The sequence below is a fragment of the Bufo bufo genome, chromosome 4 (assembly GCF_905171765.1).
Source record: "Bufo bufo chromosome 4, aBufBuf1.1, whole genome shotgun sequence".
NCBI lineage: Eukaryota > Metazoa > Chordata > Amphibia > Anura > Bufonidae > Bufo > Bufo bufo.
In genome coordinates this window covers 2,910,617-2,926,781 of record NC_053392.1, presented here as the reverse complement: position 1 = coordinate 2,926,781, position 16,165 = coordinate 2,910,617, and the positions used below count along the sequence as shown (strand labels likewise).

The window sequence follows — 16,165 nt, the reverse complement described above, 5'->3', positions numbered from 1 at the left end:
CTTCCAGCAATTCCTTTAATGTTGGCCTTTTTAATCCAGCATAGTTTGTCTCCATCCACAGTTCCATTCGTATAACCAAACTGAAACGACCTGTTATCTGCACAAACCGCTGCTGCTTTCTTCTGCTGCAAGGCTTGTATCCCACCGCTGCCACCAATGTTTGCGGAGCTCCAAGACATACCATCAGTATCTCCACTTAAATCTACTTGTAGCTGAAGAAGCAGGTCAATGTCCAGAGACAATTTCCCCAGTAACTGGACGACACACATTTTGGGAGTCACTGACTTCACTAGGCATGGCACACATGGATTCAAACCCCCAACAGCCTCATTTACATATAATACATAGATGACTATGGTACAAGGAAAGGTGGGGTCAGACAATAGCAAGGGCTGATGGGAGGTTGAGGGGGGACACGGCAGCTAGTTTAAACAGGTCTGGCAGTGTCCCTGGGACACCGCCCTGATCTTGGGAAACAATAGAACAGGAAAATGGGGAAGGGGGGGGGGGGTACGGACAGCTGAACATAAAATAATATAAAAGGGTCCATCTGTTACAGTATCAAATCCAGAAGAGGATCAGTAGGGAAAAGTACAGGTCCGTGTGTGATATATATTTGGTGAAAAATCCTTGGAACATCCAAGGGGTGACCTTTCAGTTATGTAGTCTGCATGGTGTGGATATGCTGCCGATTGAGCTCCATCCTCCATGCTGCTCTGGAGGCCTGAGGTGACACAACCCCTTTAAAGCTTGTTTTAGGGTCGGAAGAAAGGCTAGAATGTTATCATCGGGAGAACCTACAGTAAGATGGTTCTTTAATATGTCCCAGACAGACAAGGATCCGGTCAGACCGCTGCCAGCTGTACCTGGCCAGAACTCAGCAGAGGATTTCTCTCAGGAGCACATAAGGAGGGCCTCTGATTTCTTAAATAATGGAGTATTTCCAACTTCTGGAAAAGTAATGACATTAAAGGAGTAATCCAGGAAAAAAAATAAAACATGGCTGATTTATTCCGGAACAGCAGCGCACCTGTCCATGGGTTGTGGCTGAAACTACTGCTGAGATTTCTTGAATTGAATGGAGCTGACCGGCGTCCCGCACAGAACATCTAGATACGGGCGCTGCTGTTATTGGAAGACAGGAGACTGTCAATTGGGCATCAAACTTAGGTGTTTTTAAGTTCCAGCAAATCATATAACTTTTATGAAAGTATTTCTCTGGGAAACAGACGGAAGAAATCAGTAATTCCCCGATTGTTTCTGAGTTTTGGTTCCCCAACATTCACGGCGCAGTATAACTGTCACGGCCACGGTTCTGGCCGTGACTCCTTGGGAGCCGCATACAGTTGCCCGCGGTTTGGGTTGTTGTTTCAACCGCAGCTTGGGGCTTGATGTTCTTTGCCTCAAGTGCGGTTGCCGCGGACAACAGGAGTGTGTGCGGTCCCTTTGGAGTTTGTGTGTCTGTATGTTATGCACGTTGTATGTTTGGTGTGCACTAACATCTTCCCCTCACTGTGGTTGCCCGTGGCAACGTTTAGTTGTGTACATGTGGTGGCAGTGTCCCGGCCTTCGGGCTGACTCCCTGGACACGTGTGCCACCCATGTCGTTGCTTGCGGCAACAACCACAGTGTGTCTCGGGTTTTGGACACTTCTATTTTAAGTGTGTGTTTCCCTTCCCTGGTACTGGAAGGGTTAATCTCCTTCCTAGTGTGTGTGTGCACTGGGTGTGTCCGACTGTGGGGTGTGGCTTCTTGGCCTATAAAGCCTCACTGCTTTTGCAGGCCTGCAGGTTGCTTCAGCCATGCTTAGCTGAGAGCAGCCTCATGTCTTTATTACCTGCCAGTAAGAGCCACCCCTGTGGTCATAACCATAATGTCGCTTTAAGTTATTTCTAGTTATGTGTGATGTCCGTGTGATGTTTTATATGTGATTTTGTGCAGCTATGGATCTGGGTCCCTGTGTGGGGATGCGCTTGTGATCTGCACCCTGCTAACACAGGGATCCAGTCAGCAAGGCTGTGGCAGGTAGGTGGAACTCTTTGTTCACCTGCCATATCCATAGAGCTGTTTATGTCTCCCCTTTTCCTGCAGCTTGGCCGTTGAGACTCCTGCTCCTCCGTGTCTAGGAGGAGTGGGCTTGTCTTACTCAGCTCCTAGGTGAGGGTCATCTTGAGGGCTAGCAGGGACTTTTAGGTTCCGGAGCATGGGCCCTCCTACCATCAAGGTTGGCTCATGTAGCTAGGAGCCAGGGTCAGGTTAGGGATGCGTTTAGGAGGTGACCTGCTCCCTAATCCTGTCTTCATGGCCAAGCAGCCGTAACATCATCGGGCTCCACACGGCTGAGGATTTCCCCCATCCTCAGCCGTGACAATAACTGACTGGATGGCGGTATTCTCTGGGCCATGTGATGACGACGACTCCACATTTCTATAGGATTTTTATCTTTTACACAATAATCTGCACAGGGCGATGTGACTGCAGGAACCCCGAGTATCTGCAGGATTATATTGGTTATACTGCAGCTGTCCTCACAGCCGGTGCCCCTAAAACCTGATACTAAGCAGAGTGTCCAGCCTGGACCATGAGAGGATGTAGAGAAGATCCTGTAGAGGACTTCTATGTGCAGTCACGATCCCTCCACTCCTGCACATAACACAGGGGTCACTGCCCGGAGTGCTACTTTACTGCAGCTCTAAGGTGGAGCCTCACCTGAAGAAACCTCCCAATTCCCTTCCTCCATTCATGATTCCATACCTGTGGTGACATAGACTGGAATGTCCTCCTCCACCTCACTCTTACACGGGGGATCGCCCATCATCCACTCTTCTTCATCCTCCACTTTAATATCAGTCTCTTCTTCCCCCTGATTTGTCATCTGTAACAATTCAGGACAATACAGCAGACAGGTGGGAAATCTAACAGATCCACATAAGAGACCCCCACCATCTATGACCCCTCTATGACTGCAGGACCCCCTATATAGATGTGTATAGGGCTCAGCTCCATCTACCTGAGGGTTCTCTGGGAGCTTCTCCTCTGGACAGTCCTGGGAATACAGAGGACGGGGACATCTCTCGGGGGGATTTCTCCTCCTGGATTCAGAACCTATAGGAGATGACACACAGACTGTATTATATATGAGATGATGGGAGTAGTATCCAGGGGACCCTTACACCTCTATCATCAGGAAGGTCTACTCTCACCTGGTGATGTCAGAGGCCTGGGCTCCTCCATCATGGCCTCCTCGTACAGATCCTCCTGTCCTTCTATATACTCCCACTCCTCCAGGGAGAAATACACCGCCACATCCTGACACCTTACAGGAACCTGACAACACAATGACACCGTCATCACCCAGACCCCTCCAGTGCTGTTACTGGAGAACCTCCCAGTATTCCCAGCAGGGTCACCTCTCCAGTCAGCAGCTCCATCATCTTGTGGGTGAGTTCTAGGACCTTCTCCTCATGTATCAGGGGGGGAGGCTCTGTGATGGGGGTCCACCCTCCTGACTCCTGGATGATGGGAGTCCTCCCCGATGTCTTCTTCACTAGGGTGTAATCCTGTGGATGGAGAGAGACACTGACTCCAGATCTCCCCTCAGAATCCCTCCCGGGATCATGGCCCCATCTCCAGTAATCTAGTCCCTAGAAGCTGGAATATTCTTCCCCTCCAGCCCCTTCTGGACTCTTCTAGAGAATCCCCCATCCCCCTCCCTCTGGCAGAGAGCTCCATGGTCCCCCTGCTCTTACAGTAAAGACTCCTCCTCTATGTTGTGGAGAAGCCTTCTTTTCTCTAGACGTAGTGGAGGCCTCCTTCTTCTAGTATCATCTAGATGTCAGACTAGTGGTAGAAATCCTCCCTCCAGGCCACACTGCCGCCATCTCCTGGGGACAACCTGCCTACTTCCCTCCTCATGGCTCCGCGGTGGCCGATCTTCAGCTTCTCTGTCCCTTGGAAGGTCTGGAGGCCGTTCTCCAGGAGCCTCTTCCTATCACTTCCTATGATGGATTCTCCAGAATACAATAAAGAGGAGAGAAATCTAGAAAGGTTTACCTCTCCGCTCAGCAGGGAGATGATCTCCAAGGTGAGGTCTAATATTCTTCTGCTGATCTCCTTCCTGTCCATCCTTGGTGGAGGAGCTGGATGAACAAGGAGAGACGAAGAGAGACCCCACAGTAGTGACTACCGACCAGGACCTTCTCTCTATCTGTGCACTGCAAGAGCTGCAGGACCTGGGATGATGTCACTGCCATGTGATCAGGAGGGCGGAGCTCAGCAGTGGAGAGAAGTGGTGATGTAGGACCTGTGATGACATCACTGTCATGTTATCAGGAGGGCGGAGCTCAGCAGTGGAGAGAAGTGATATTGCAGGACCTGTGTTCTGCCACTTTTCTATACCCGGACAAAAGTCTATACCTGGAAGTGATGTAGCTGCACCGGAAGTCACGTGGACGCGTTGGAATCAGCTGGAGGAGGGGGTGTGCGCGCTGCGCAAGCGCATTCGGCTAAAGTATAGTAATCTACATGAATTTGTACCCTCGCTCGCTTCGCTCACCACGCATCCGACTCGGTCTCGCTGCGCTCGGCATTTGCTAAAACTGACTCTGTGCCACCATTGATAGTAAAGAAAGAAATGCATGGTAAAGAAAGAGATGGGTGGTAAAGAAATGGAGGGCTGGGAAAATGCAGGGGCGTTCTGCCAGATTAACATACTTTAGCCAAATGCGCTTGCTCAGCGCGCACACCCCCTCCTCCAGCTGATTCCAACGCGTCCACGTGACTTCCGATGCAGCTACATCACTTCCAGGTATAGACTTTTGTCCGGGTATAGAAAAGTGGCAGAACACCTGCTCTGTATCTGTGCACTGCACTGCAAGAGCTGCAGGACCTGGGATGATGTCACCGTCATGTGATCAGGAGGGGCGGAGCTCAGCAGTGGGGAGAAGTGATAATGTAGGACCTGTGATGATGTCAACATCATGTGATCAGGAGGGGGGCGGAGCTCCGAAGATGATCATGTGACAGGAAAGGGCAGAGCTTTGTATGAATGAGAAGAAACTGAACTAATGGTTTCAGTGTCCGGACCAGGGTTGCCAACCAACCAGAAATTTCTGGACAGTCCATAAAAATAGGCACGTGAAAAAAAATACACGTGTCCGTGATTTTTTGGAGGCTGGCGGGACTTGACTGGATTATTGTGGAGGTAATTCTCCTCATTTTCCAGCTCCCAGTAAATGCTGGTGATGAGTTCTTCTCAGTACATTGAGCTGTAGACGTTTACTACTCATAATCTTTATCAGTCATTATGGTTTTCAATTTGTCAATAAAAAATGTAGGCTGTCCGTGATTTTGGGATAAGTTGTGCAGAAAAAAGAAAAATTCTGGTTGTCAACCCTGGTGAGAGCCAGAGAAATAATGGGAGTTGTAGTGCTCTCTTCTACCTCCTCCTGTAATGTCGTCTGATATCACAGAAAAACAGGCTGGATATGCTGGGAGTTGTAGTCCTCTCCACTTTACCCCGTTCTAACCTACATTTGTGTTGTGGAATACCACTCAGAAAACGCAGTCTTCAGGAAGAATAAGGTTTATTGTGGCTATCTATATTTTCTATTTTCTCCTTCATCCCCCCTGTCGTTGGTTTCCCCAACAAACACAATGTCTCTCGCATTCTGCAATTCAATATATGACGATCTCACCTTCTAATGAACAAAGGTCACACTCCGGATCCTTGACTTCCTCTGTAGCAGCAGGTGTGTAGGCGAGCATCATGGTGGCCTTCAAGAACAGTCATTTACAACACGAAAACAACAATAGGCCTACAAGACACAATACCAGTACTGGAGCACAAGCATGACAGTCTTCAGTAATGGCAAGAACCAAGATGGAAGATTCAGAGACCACCCTGAGAACCACCTGTGACTCCAGCCTCATCAGTCATCTGCTTATTCAAGGAATGGAGGTGCTCGATGGCCCTAACAAGAGTCCCATTTTGCTCATCATCATTCGCTGGGATGAAGGTTCAGCGAGAGTCTCCAATAACTGCACAAACTCCTCCTTGAGAAGCGAGAATCATGTCGAGAGCCTATGGGTTCTGTACCGCTGTCAGTCTGAGACCTCTGAGCTCCTCCTTGATGGCATTCAAAGCCTCATCTGTAATGTTTATAAACTTTTATAGCTCATACCTGTTTTTCTGGATCCATTTTGCATTTGCTGCTGCTTGTGCTCCAGGAGTCAACCAACTTGCAAAAAAATTTCAGCTTTTAAAAAGATTTTAAAATCAGCTGGAACCTCCTCTGGAGCGAAATATGGATTTCTCTTGATTCGCACACGCTCACCTGGATCCCATGCATGCTTAAGGATTACCAACAAGGGGTGGATTGATTTACCCATTGAGCACACACCTGACCAGTCTCCATAGAGTATGGTTTACGCCAGACTACCACATTGCCAATACACATCCATCAGTACAGCATCTCTCATATTTGACCAACTTACATTGTGTGTTTGTTCCCGACCTTTTCCCATTCCCATCATTAGAATAACATACATTAAATTCCCTCTTTTCCGTGACTTTGAGACCTTTCTCTTCCGGATCTTCACTCCATGTTAATAAGGTTGCGAAATCTCCCCATACTTTTTTTTACACAGGTTAGTATCGTTTACCAAACTGGAATCGGAAGTGAAGTTCCAGAGAGTCTGGCCTCCGCAAGCCAAACCTTTACCGTAAGGAAACCACCCATTGTTTTGAAAATGATTCCTAGAACTAATACCATAGTTCTCTGCCCACAGTTCTCACTATCACTGTCATCCGTACACCTATAAATCGGAGTGTGTGAAGCCCCAAATGCAGACATCTTAACATAAGATATTGCCACTTCTTGATACTTCTTGATACTAAGTGGCATTCACCCAAAGTTCTACCACTGCAATGAGGTGAAAGACTGATGAACATCAGCTGCAGGTGCCAACTGCGGTCTTTCAGCAGGAGACTGGGTGGGAGACAATGTGAAGGAACTGGATCCACTGTCAGCAACCCAATCTACTATCTCCTGTACTTGTTCTGGCCTCACCATTCGTAGAGCCGCATTAGGCCTGACCAAATACCGCTGCAGGTTCTGTCGCCTACTCGCACCTGAGGAAGGGGTGTCACTTGTGTGTGTAGCTGGCACAGATCGACCACGTCCTCTCCCTGCAACAGGAGCACCGCGACCGGGGCCACGTCCCTTATTTGACGCTCTCCTCATTCTCCGCAAATTTAGGATCTTGCACAAAATTGGTGTTTTTTAATAACAGAATAGACACCTTTTTCTGGGAGGTCATTATTACCTACTGACTCCAATTAGGATAATGGAATCAACACCTTTGACCCCATGCTGGGTATAATAACCTCTGACCCCATGCTGGGTATAATTACCAGATTGTCACCGCCAGTTCTGTGAGAAGGTCTGGCAGACGTACTTCTCTACCTCTTGTATGATGTTCTTTGTTTTGGTTTCACTTTGTCATCTCCTTTCCTTCTGCCAGGTGTCACCTATTTAAACTAATCGTCTTCCTTTATATTCCCTCCCATACTGCCTCACTTTGCGGTTTATACTACTTCCTGGATGAAGTATTCACTGCTGGAGGCTGCTGCTGTTTGCTCAGATAAGTCTTTTACTTTATTGTGTTTCCTTGCTGGCTTTATTCTAGGTGACCCTGACTCCACCCGTATTAAGTGCAGGGAGCCGGTGGTCGTGTCCCCTCACTATTATAGGGTTTTCAGGTGTCACACAGTCTTAGGTATGTGGGCATGCAATCGTCTACCATTGAGACCCTTGCATGTGCATAGCAGTCAGGGAGAGCTCTTAGGGTTTTATAGGGCTCACCCATATGCTCCTTAGTTTCGGATCAAGCCAGTCCGTCATTTATTTATAAGTTCCAGCTATCTGCAACTTCATCCTTGACATTATAAACTGCCATAACCGTCTTAAGCATGGATCCGGTTTCAGCCTTGATTGACTGCATGCAAGGTCTTTTGCTGGAGGTAGCAGATCTCCGTAAAACTGTGTCTCAGTTTCAGGTGACCAGTTCTGCTGGCGTTCATGGAGTTTGTTCCGAGCCTAAGATCTCGCTCCCAGATATGTTCCCCGGGGGTAGTGAGAATTTTGTTCGCTTTAGAGAGGCTTGCAAACTCAATTTTCGCCTACTTCCCCATTCCTCTGGTGATGAGGAGCAGAGGGTGGGGATCATCATCTCGCTGCTCAGGGATAACGCTCAATCTTGGGCCTTTTCGCTGTCGGTGGGGGCACGGCCCCTCCGATGAATGTTTTGTAGCCCTGGGGCAGATATATGATGACCCGGATCGTATTGCTCTGGCTGAATCTAAGCTGCGTCTTTTATGCCAGGGTAAACAGTCCGCAGAGATATATTGTTCTGAATTTCGGAGATGGGCAGCTGATACTGGTTGGAATGATGCTGCACTCCGAAGTCAATTTTACCATGGTCTTTCGGAAAGATTGAAAGATGCATTCGCTTTTCATGAGAGACCAGCGTCGTTAGAGTTTGCCATGTCTCTAGCTGTTCGTATTGACAGGCGTCTTAGAGAGAGAGAGGAGACTACTTCTTCCTGTCATATTCAGTCCAAGGACAGTGGGGCTGTCTCATTCAGTGCGCAGGGGTCTCAGTCTGTCTCAATCCCCTCTGAGGAGGAGGCCATGCAGCTGGGTTTGCTTGCCTCTGATAGTAGAGGATTCAGCTCTCAGCGGAGGGTTTGTTTCTGTTGTGGGGGTATAAATCATTTGGCTATTGTTTGCCCCTTTAAGAGATTCATGGAATTTTCTGGGGGTAATAAAAACAAAAAACAAAAACAAAAATCTAAAAACCTTCCATTTGTTACTATTGGCAAGGTTAATGCGGAAATTAAAGGTTTGCCGTTTGCTTATAGTTCCCGTTTTCTCCTACCTGCCAGGGTGGCGCTAGACAGCAAGAACATTGTTTGTGAGATTTTTGTAGATAGTGGAGCAGCTGTCAATCTCATTGATAATCAATTTGCAACAACGCATGGTTTCCAGATATGCACTTTGGAAAAGGATATACCTGTTGTTGCTATCGATTCCGCTCCACTTTCTCAAAGATCGTTAAAGGGCATAGTTCACAATATCCGTTTGACTGTGGGTGACGCTCATGTTGAGGATATGTCATGTTTCGTCTTAAGCGGATTACCTACTCCTTTAGTGTTGGGGCTACCCTGGCTCACTAAACATAACCCCACCATTGATTGGCAAGCAAGGCAAATAAATGGTTGGAGTGAGTTTTGCAGAGAGAATTGCCTCACAGCATCTCTTTCAGAGGTTTCTACCAAGACTGTACCATCTTTTCTCTCTAAATTTTCAGATGTGTTTTCCGAGAGTGGTGTCCAGGAGTTGCCCCCTCACCGGGAATACGACTGCCCTATTAATCTCATCCCAGGCGCCAAGCTGCCAAAATCACGACTATACAATCTCTCCCAACCTGAAAGGGTCTCTATGCGTACTTATATCTCTGAGAGCCTGAGAAAGGGACACATCCGACCCTCGAAGTCACCTGTTGCTGCTGTTGTTTTTTTTGTTAAGAAAAAAGATGGTTCTTTAAGACCTTGTCTGGATTTCAGGGAGCTGAACCGTATCACGATTCGTGACCCATATCCGCTTCCTCTGATCCCGGACCTGTTTAACCAAATTGTTGGGGTTAAAGTTTTTTCTAAGTTGGATTTAAGAGGGGCATACAACCTAGTCAGGGTCAGGGAAGGGGACGAATGGAAGACGGCCTTCAATACCCCTGAGGGTCATTTCGAGAATTTGGTTATGCCCTTTGGTTTGATGAATGCTCCGGCCGTCTTCCAACATTTTGTGAACAGCATTTTTTTATCATTTAATGGGGAAATTTGTACTGGTGTATCTAGATGACATTTAGATTTTTTCTCCTGATTTCAAAACTCATAGGGACCACCTACGTCAGGTCTTGCTCATTCTGCGGGAGAATAAATTGTACGTTAAACTGGAAAAATGTGTGTTTGCGGTTCCGGAGATTCAATTTCTTGGTTTTCTTCTCTCCGCTTCTGGTTTTCGCATGGACCCTGAGAAGGTCCGCGCTGTGCTTGATTAGGAGCTTCCTGAGAATCAGAAGGCGCTGATGCGGATTTTGGGTTTTGCCAATTACTACAGAAAGTTAATTTTGAATTATTCCTCTGTTGTTAAGCCACTCACTGATATGACTAAAAAGGGGGTAGATTTTTCCTCCTGGTCGGTAGATGCGGTTAAGGCCTTTTCTAGTATCAAAGAGAGTTTTGCTTCCGCTCCCATTTTGGTACAACCTGATGTCTCTCTACCTTTTATTGTTGAGGTGGACGTTTCTGAGGTGGGTGTGGGTGCGGTCTTATATCAGGGTCCCTCTCCTGCCAAATGGCGACCGTGTGCCTTTTTCTCAAGGAAACTCTCCTCTGCAGAGACAGATTACGATGTGGAAGATAGGGAGTTGTTGGCCATCAAATTAGCTTTTGAGGAATGGCGCCATTGGTTAGAGGGAGCCAGACACCCTATTACCGCGTTTACCAACCATAAGAATCTGGCCTACTTGGAATCAGCCAAGCGTCTGAACCCGAGACAGGCCAGATGGTCTTTGTTCTTTTCTAGGTTTAATTTTGTTGTCACGTTCCGCTCTGGGGTTAAAAATGTGAAGGCGGATGCCCTGCCACGTTGTTTTCCGGGAGGGGGGAACTTTGAAGACCCGGGTCCCATTTTGGCCGAAGGGCTGGTCGTCTCTGCTCTTTATCCTGATTTGGAGGCAGAGGTTCAGGCAGCCCAGGCAGAGGCTCCTGATCTTTGTCGTCCTGGGAGGTTGTTTGTGCCTCTCGGTTTACGACACAAGGTTTTTAAGGAGCACCACGATACTGTCCTTGCTGGGCACCCGGGGAGTAGAGCCACAGTAGATCTCATTGCTCAGAGATTCTGGTGGCCGGCTCTTCGTAAGATGGTTGAGGGTTTTGTGGCAGCCTGCGAGACCTGCGCTCGTGCCAAGGTCCCTCATTTACGGCCATCGGGTTCTCTCCTCCCGTTACCCATTCCTTCCCGTCCTTGGACGCATCTGACCATGGACTTCATTACGGACCTGCCTCGTTCCTCGGGGAAGACTGTGATTCTGGTCGTAGTAAACCGTTTTAGCAAAATGGCGCATTTCATTCCCTTTCTTGGGTTACCCAATGCTAAGATGTTGGCGCAAGCGTTTGTTGATCACATTGTTAAATTGCATGGCATTCCTTCAGACATTGTTTCTGATAGGGGCACGCAATTTGTTTCCAGATTCTGGAAGGCCTTCCGTTCTCGCTTGGGGATTCAGTTGTCATTTTCTTCTGCTTTTCATCCGCAGTCGAATGGTCAGACAGAACGCGTCAATCAGAATCTGGAGACATATCTGCGCGGTTCTGTGGCGGAGAATCAGGAGGATTGGTATTATTTTTTGTCCCTTGCTGAGTTTGCTTTAAATAACTGTCGCCAGGAGTCCTCTGATAAGTCACAATTTTTTGGTGCATATGGGTTTCATCCACAGTTTGGGACATTCTCTGGAGAGGGGTCTTCTGGTTTAGGCTACTTTCACACTTGCGTTAGGAGCGGATCCGTCTGGTGTCTGCACAGACGGATCCGCTCCTATAATGCAAACGCTTGCATCCGTTCAGAACGGATCCGTTTGCATAACCATGAAACGTCCAGACTTACAATGTAAGTCAATGGGGGACGGATCCGTTTGAAAATTGAGCCATACTGTGTCATCTTCAAACGGATCCGTCACCCATTGACTTACATTGTAAGTCTGGACGGATCCGTTTGCCTCCGCACGGCCAGGCGGACACCCGAACGCTGCAAGCAGCGTTCAGGTGTCCGCCTGCTGAGCGGAGCAGAGGACAAACGGTGCCAGACTGATGCATTCTGAGCGGATCCGCATCCACTCAGAATGCATTAGGGCTGGACGGATCCGTTCGGGGCCGCTTGTGAGAGCCTTTAAACGGATCTCACAAGCGGAGCCCCGAACGCTAGTGTGAAAGTAGCCTTACCTGATGAGGAAAGATTTTCCTCGTCTTTGTCATTTATTTGGCAAAAGATTCAGGGTAATCTGAAGAGGATGAGTGAGAGATATAAGCGTGTGGTGGATAAGAGACATGTGCCTGGTCCGGACCTGAATGTTAGTGATCTGGTGTGGTTGTCTACAAAGAATATCAAACTGAAGGTTCCCTCCTGGAAGTTGGGTTCTAAGTTTATTGGGCCTTGCAAGATCTTGTCCGTCATCAATCCCGTTGCCTTCCGTCTTGATCTTCCAAACACCCATAATGTTTTTCACAGGTCCCTATTAAAACCTTATGTCCAACCCACTGTACCCTCCTCTTTGCCTCCTCCTCCCATTTTTTGTTGATGGTAATCTTGAATTCCAGGTCTCTAGGATTGTGGATTCTCGCATTGTCCGTGGTTCTCTCCAGTACCTTGTTTATTGGGAGGGTTATGGTCCTGAGGAGAGGATGTGGGTCCCAGTGGCGGACATTAAGGCCACTCGTCTCATCAAGGCTTTCCATAGGTCCCATCCTGAGAAGGTGGGTTCTGAGTGTCCGGAGTCCACCCGTAGAGGGAGGGGTACTGTCACCGCCACTTCTGTGAGAAGGTCTGACAGACGACCTTCTCTACCTCTTGCATGATGTTTCACTTTCTCATCTCATTTTCTTCTCCCAGGTGTCACCTATTTAGACTAATCCTCTTTCCTTTATATCCCCTCCCATACTGCCTCACTTTGCGGTTTATACTACTTCCTGGATTGAAGTGTTCACTGCTGGAGGCTTCTGCTGTTGCTTGTTCTGATAAGTCCTTTCATGTATTGTGTTTCCTTGCTGGCTTGATTCTAGGTGACCCTGACTCCCTCCGTATGAAGTGCAGGGAGCTGGTTGTCGTGTCCCCTCACTATTATAGGGTTTTCAGGTGTAACAGTTTAGGTACGGGGGCATACAATGGTCTACCTTTGAGACCCTTGTATGTGCTTAGCAGTCAGGGTGAGCTCTTAGGGTTTTATAGGGGTCACCTATATGCTCCTTAGTTTGGGATCAAGCAAGTCGGACGTTTATTCATAACTTCCAGCTATCTGCAACATCATCCGTGACACAATCACTGGTAACAGGAGTCGTCCCAGAAGATTGGAAATTAGCAAATGTTGTGCCCATTCACAAGAAAGGTAGTAGGGAGGAATCGGGCAACTATAGGCCAGTAAGCCTGACATCCATAGTGGGGAAATTAATGGAAACCATACTTAGGGAGTGGATTGTGGAACATCTAAAATCCCATGGATTGAAAGATGAAAAACAGCATGGGTTTACTTCAGGGAGATCATGTCAAACTAATCTTATTGATTTTTTTGATTGGGTGACTAAAATAATAGATGGCGGAGGTGCAGTAGACATCGCTTATCTGGACCTTAGTAAGGCTTTTGATACTGTCCCACATAGAAGGCTTATCAATAAATTAGAGTCTTTGTGCATGGACTCCCATATTGTTGAATGGATTAGGCAGTGGCTGAGGGACAGACAACAGAGGGTTGTAGTCAATGGAGTATATTCAGACCATGGTCTTGTTACCAGTGGGGTACCTCAGGGATCTGTTCTGGGACCCATATTGTTTAATATCTTTATCAGCGAAATTGCAGAAGGCCTCGATGGTAAAGTGTGTCTTTTTGCTGTTGACACAAAGATTTGTAACAGGGTTGATGTTCCTGGAGGGATACACCAAATGGAAAAGGATTTAGGAAAACTAGAGGAATGGTCAGAAATCTGGCAACTAAAATGTAATGTTGATAAGTGCAAGATAATGCACCTGGGGCGTAAAAACCCAAGAGCAGAATATAAAATCAGTGATACAGTCCTAACCTCAGTATCTGAGGAAAGGGATTTAGGGGTCATTATTTCAGAATACTTAAAGGTAGGCAGACAATGTCATAGAGCAGCAGGAGATGCTAGCAGAATGCTGGGGTGTATAGGGAGAGGCATTACCAGTAGACAGAGGGAGGTGCTCATGCCGCTCTACAGAGCACTAGTGAGACCTCATCTGGAGTATTGTGCTCAGTACTGGAGACCATATCTCCAGAAGGATACTGATACTTTGGAGAGAGTTCAGAGAAGAGCTACTAAACTGGTCCATGGATTGCAGGATAAAACTTACCAGGAAAGATTAAAGCACCTTAACATGTAGAGCTTGGAAGAAAGACGAGACAGAGGGGAGGTGAGAGAAACTGCTAAATACATAAAGGGAATCAACAAGGTAAAAGAGGAGAGAAGATTTACAAGAAGAAAAACTGCTACAAGAGGACATAGTGTTAGATTAGAGGGGCAAAGGGTTAACAGTAATATCAGGAAGTATTACATTACTGAGAGAGTAGTGGATGCATGGAATAGCCTTCCTGCAGAAGTGGTAGCTGCAAATACAGTGAAGGAGTTTAAGCATGCATGGGATATGCATAAGGCCATCTTTCATATAAGATAGGGCCGGGGGCTATCCATAGTATTCAGTATATTGGGCAGACTAGATGGGCCAAATGGTTCTTATCTAGGTTTCTATGACTATATCTTTAGAGAACATAACCCTTTACCTCAGACTAATGTATTCATGTTTCTTTTCATTAGTGACTTATGTGATCAAGGTCCGAAGCAACCGAAACGTCAGACTCAGAGTCACAATATAGGCATCCTTCCATTATTACTTTTGTACCCATTGGAGGATATGTCAGAATAAAATAATTGTATTTGCATGATAACCCTGAGTGTGCGGTGGTATTTCTCTTACTAGTACTTGAACTTAGGCACCTCCTGCAGCCTCCTCCTCCTCCCCTGCCTGGTCTGTCTCCTCCATCTGCAGCTCTTCCTCCACAGAGGGCCCTTTCTGCCCTGGCATCATCTGTGTTGCCCATCAGAGCCCTCGTTTCAGCCGGCACCCCCCCCCCACCTTGCTCGTCTTCTTCATAGTAAGGAGCTTGCCGACGCCATCTTGTGCACCGACCTGTTCACCCCCCAGCCACCTCTTTGCTTTTTTTAACAGCCCCTCCGGCCATGGGACCGCTTCATGGAGACACCGGACAGGTAGGGTAACAATTAATAGAGAGTGGTTGGCCCCAGGGAGTCTGCCGTGAGCCCACGGAGCAGGATTTTGGTTCAAGAAGCGGGAGCTTGCTTTTGCTCACATCTGCGGCCAAGCCGCGCCCTCCCCAACATTTCACATCTTAATCACTTACCTCATCATTACATATTTACCTACTTTTCTATCATTGTTTCACAACCTTCCACTGCTGTTTTCCCTTTCATGCACTCAACCAAGTTACATGCTGAGACAACAGCGGATACACAAAGTCAGTCCGACTCTTTGTTTATGGACTCCATGTTCAAGCTATTTTTCTATGATTAACTACTGGAGTCTCTAGGGGTATTTCTTTAGCCGTGTCGTCCACTTTCTTCAACATCCAAAAATCTTTTGGCATTCCAGACTTGGCAGATTTCCCTTTCAGGTTCCTGCCCAGTTCACCCAGCAGATTCCCCATAATTTGCTCCAGGTGATCCCATAATTGCTAGGTCTGGCACTCAGGCATCTTACCTTGCAGCTGCTCTTTTATTCTGCTGTTCCGTGGTATCTCCTTCCTTTACGAGTTCCGAATAGATGGATGCAGACTGGTCCCTGTTCAGGCACCAAGTTTTCTGTGGGTAAAATCAGCCCCTTGTAACCCCCATTCTGAATTAAGCAACAGTGAGTTAAAGAGCAGCTCAGAGAATTAGAGAAACACAACAGGTAGTGTGGTCTAAGTTTATCCTACTTTATTGTATTTAGGTTGGGGCTTATATACCCCTTCCAAAAAAAAGTGTGCATAACATTTAGGGCTGTGAATATGTTTTTAGGGGCTCGTGTGGACAGAAAGGGTGCTGGCTGAGCAAACTCACTAGATAAGCACATTTCAACCAAGTTGTTCTTTACCTTTATCCCAGTTGGCAACAAACCTAACGCCTTGGTATACTGAGATAACACATTCCAAAGGAAGTCCATGTGTGGAGTAATCTTTCTACAGAAAGTGTTGCTGAAGACATCATGGAGTGCTATATGTGAAACTGTTAAGAGAGAGACAAGATGGAGTTCAGAAT

At 47.2% G+C, this 16,165-nt stretch overlaps 1 protein-coding gene across 1 annotated transcript in view; it reads right to left on the bottom strand.

Moving 5' to 3' along the window:
• LOC120998322 (zinc finger protein 501-like) overlaps positions 1–16,165 on the bottom strand; it is a 56,838-nt gene that overhangs the window by 14,241 nt on the left and 26,432 nt on the right. The window lies entirely within an intron of this gene.